Source organism: Vigna unguiculata, unplaced genomic scaffold (genome assembly GCF_037176805.1).
Source record: "Vigna unguiculata cultivar grain cowpea cultivar isolate G323 ecotype 2 unplaced genomic scaffold, ASM3717680v1 ptg000432l, whole genome shotgun sequence".
Taxonomy (NCBI): domain Eukaryota; kingdom Viridiplantae; phylum Streptophyta; class Magnoliopsida; order Fabales; family Fabaceae; genus Vigna; species Vigna unguiculata.
Genome location: NW_028197067.1, coordinates 28,627 through 33,157, shown reverse-complemented (window position 1 = coordinate 33,157; position 4,531 = coordinate 28,627). Strand labels below are relative to the sequence as shown.

The 4,531-nt window shown below is 30.0% G+C and overlaps 1 non-coding gene across 1 annotated transcript; it reads right to left on the bottom strand.

The window, feature by feature from the left end:
• Positions 1-2,115: 2,115 nt before the first annotated feature.
• On the bottom strand, positions 2,116-2,203 carry TRNAS-GGA (transfer RNA serine (anticodon GGA)). The gene has a single exon. It is a non-coding gene; the product is annotated as a tRNA-Ser (tRNA).
• Between the last annotated feature and the right edge of the window lie 2,328 nt (positions 2,204-4,531).

The window sequence follows — 4,531 nt, the reverse complement described above, 5'->3', positions numbered from 1 at the left end:
GCTCAGGATTGCCCATTGTGAATTCCAGGGTTTCTCTGAATTTGAAAATTATTACTTGGTAAGTTTCCATACCAAAACTCAATCCAATTAAGTCCGTAGCGTCTACCAATTTCGCCATATCCCCATCTTTTTTTTTATTTGAATCTGATTATAATAGAATGCTTTTTTTTTCATTTCTATTATGAGAATTATGCGGGAACTTTTGAATTCATTAAATACATATTATTTTATTAAATATTAAAAACCCCTTTCTCCAATTTTATAGATTTTATTTCATCTATATTGGATACCTTTATTTGTTTGAATCAGAACTAATTCTAATATCTATATATTAACAATTCAATATACACAGATATAGACCACATATCTACTTATCTTCTATGTACCTACTTATCTTCTTTTTTCATACAATTTAGAATACTCGAATGGTCGATTCTTTTTTTTTTTTTGTTTTTGCTTAAAAAAAAAAAGAAAATAAACAATCCATTTATTCATATACAATTTATATAACTAAAACGAATCTAGTGGCTAAAAAAAACCATTCTTTTAATTGAATATAATATAGAATTAGACATTTACTTAGAAATATGGAATTCCTTAATAAATATTTACTAAAATTTATATTTATTCAAATTTACTTTAAGTACTAATAAATAATCTTTTTGAAAGAAATCAATTTAATAATATATATCTAGAATAGTAGATCGAAATAAATTATATTAAATAAATTATATTAATATAATATTAATTATTATCTTGCACTTTATGTTATCAGATAAAATAAATAATAGAAATAATAAAAATTGGGTTTGATTTTCTATATTTTCTTTCTCTATTTTTGATGTTTGTATTAATTTGAATTTTGTTATAAATAACTAAAAATTGATAACTAAGATCCCATTCAATTCTTCTGCATATGTATATTTCGTTTACATTAGCCGGTTTAGCTCAGAGGTTAGAGCATCGCATTTGTAATGCGATGGTCATCGGTTCGAATCCGATAACCGGCTTTTCTCTATTTGTTTTTTACATAATTGATAATATCTTTTTTAGAAATAAAAAATTGGGAGAGTTCGATCTCTGCGGAAGAAATCAAGAAATTAACCTACTTTTTTGTATTCTTTTATATACAATAAATTCGGATATTGATAAAATTCATCTAATTCTTCTTTGTACTATAAAACTTTAGTAGATTTCGCTTCATTTAGAATTCTATAATATTTTTCATTTCGTTTAGTTTTCATTTCGATTTATAAGATTTTTCATTTTAAAAAAGGAGTTTTTATGTCACGTTACAGAGGACCTCGTTTCAAAAAAATACGTCGTCTAGGATATTTACCAGGACTTACTAGTAAAAGGCCAACAGTCAAAAACGAATTTCGAAATCAATTGCGCTTCAGTAAAAAATCTCAATATCGTATTCGTTTAGAAGAAAAACAAAAATTGCGTTTTCATTATGGTCTTACAGAACGACAATTGCTTAAATACGTTCGTATCTCCGGAAAAGCTAAAGGATCAACTGGTCAGGTTTTATTACAACTACTTGAAATGCGCTTGGATAACATACTTTTTCGATTGGGTATGGCTGCGACTATTCCTCAAGCCCGCCAATTTATAAACCATAGACATGTTTTAGTTAATGGTCGTATAGTGGATATACCAAGTTATCGTTGTAAACCTCAAGATATTATTACAGCAAAGGATGAACAAAAATCTAAAACTCTTATTCAAAATTATTTTGATTCAGCCCCCCATGAGAAATTGCCAAATCATTTGACTGTTCACCCTTTCCAATATAAAGGTTTAATTAATCAAATAATAGATAATAAATGGGTTGGTTTGAAAATAAATGAATTACTGGTTGTAGAATATTATTCTCGTCAAACTTAAACTTAACTAAAATAACAAGAGTTTTTTTTACAAGGATTTTCTGCTATTCATATATCATAGACATGGATATGCGAAAATTTTTATTCCTTGCCCACCCGTTATCCACTATTTTTTGTATTACCGAAAAATGAGGAATATAAAGTTGTCCATATCAACAAACAAATTTGAAATATGAAATAATGGTATGCATTGGGATGAGTAATATTGATGAATTTGGTAAAGATTCGGAAAGAGAGGGATTCGAACCCCCGGTAAACAAAAAGCCTACATAGCAGTTCCAATGCTACGCCTTGAACCACTCGGCCATCTCTCCTATATAATGATGCCCAGAAACCGGTTGAATGTTGAATAGTGAATCAATCCTATTTTTCATAAATGCATAAAACCTATTCAAACTATAAAAATACAAAGTAAAATTAAAAAAAAACCTCCTACAAGGTCTTAGGATAAACAAATTTGATTGATGAGTTCATTTTTACGTTATTTCGCACTGTATTATAATTATACAATTCCTTTATTTGTGGGATTGATTTCTCACACCATGATTAATTAAATTATAGAATGGATTTCTACCTATGCCTAGATCTCGGATAAATGAAAATTTTATAGATAAGACCTTTTCAATTGTAGCCAATATCTTATTACGAATAATTCCGACAACTTCAGGAGAAAAAAGGGCATTCACTTATTACAGAGATGGTGTGATTTGATTCCATTTTTTTTGACCGATTTCGGTCAAAAAAAAATGGAATGGAAAAACCCCACGCGTGTTGAAGGTGAAATTTGTAAATAAAAGGATTAATTCCTTCTGTCGTGTATCCTCGATTAATGAAGCCTTATATGCTTGAATTTTAGGTTTCTAGTATTAAGCGAAAGGTTATACCTATACTTATGGGGTTAGGTCAACCCCAAATTACTAGTACTGATAGGCAACATTGGGAAAGAAGCACTACGCTTGGGAATCAAGGACACGAAAACTTTGTATCTATCTATATCCATGGCTTATCGAGATTGGGACTAACAGGAATGGTTGGGACAATAAATATCCATCTCGTTCATATTTTGGATACCCATAGAACCATCGAAGATTATTGAGGTGACTAATTCCAGGAAATTAAGCAGCGTAGAGGACAAAGAAATTGTTGAAGTTCTTATTTTTTTTTATCAAGTACCTACATACTTAATGTTAAGAAATAATTTTTGACAGGAAGGTTGGCTAGAGATTTATTGTAAAAACACTAGCTCTGTTCAGTTGAGAATGAGAATACTGGAATATTTTTTGATTTGATGGATTTTTCTCATTACACACATAAGGGGGGAGCCGTATGAGATGAAAATCTCACGTACAGTTCTGGAGCGGAGATTCTTTGAACCGAATGACGACCGTAACGGATGTCAGCTCAATCTGAAGGAAATTATGCAGAAGCTTTACAGAATTATTATGAGGCTATGCGACTGGAAATTGATCCCTATGATCGAAGTTATATACTTTATAACATAGGCCTTATTCACACAAGTAACGGAGAACATACTAAAGCTTTGGAATATTATTTTCGGGCGCTCGAACGAAACCCATTTTTACCCCAAGCTTTTAATAATATGGCCGTGATCTGTCATTACGTGCGACTATCTCCACTATAGAAAGAAAAAAGAAAAGAACAAGCAAATCCACAAATTTTAATATAAGAAATATAGAAATATAAATAATTATAAATAAGAAAGGCTTTCTACATATATATATCGTTCAAAACAACGATTTTTATCAGCTGTAGCAAAGAAACTTCATAGAAGTAAAAATATGAAGAAATCGATATGTCTAGATACCCTCTTTTTCTATGGATAAAAGATCTAATTGATAAAGGAAGCATCGTAAGGATCAATTAACACGGTTTTCAATCGATATAATAAAAACTGCTTCCTTATCTCATGATAAATAAAGAAGTCAGGAATCCACTTATGTAATAAAAAGGATCCCCTGGTATTTTGAGCAGCGGTGTAGTATCAAATCCCAAAGATAGAAAGTATTTTCTCTTTACTTATAAGAACTTATAAGATAAGAAAGAAAAAACTTTTACCAAGATTCTATAGAAATGAATCTATCATATATTTTTGTATATGATATATAAAATCGAGATAGTTACCTTTCAGAAAATTAGAATTAGGGCGTTAATGCCAATGCTTGATTCCCTTTTCTGAAGGTAGGAGAAAAGATAAAACTAAAAAAAAAGATGAAATTCTTTGAAATTCTTTATTTATTAGTAAAAATGAAAGTTTGAAACTCATATTAATAATTTCTTTTTTTCTTTTAGTTAACTTCAAGATAATAGAACAAAAAAAGAATTGACTACTGAGCCGTATGAGTCAGGAAATTCTCAAGTACGGTTCTAAGGAAAGGAATTGACTCACCTATTTCGACCGAGGAGAACAGGCCATTCGGCAGGGAGACTCAGAAGTTGCGGAGTCTTGGTTTAATCAAGCCGCTGAATATTGGAAACAAGCTATAGCTCTCACCCCCGGTAATTATATTGCAGCACAGAATTGGTTGAAGATCACAGGGCGTTTTGAATAAGAACACTCTGTTTCTTTTTTTTCTTATATATTTATCTATCTATATAAAGATATAGATAGATAAATATATATT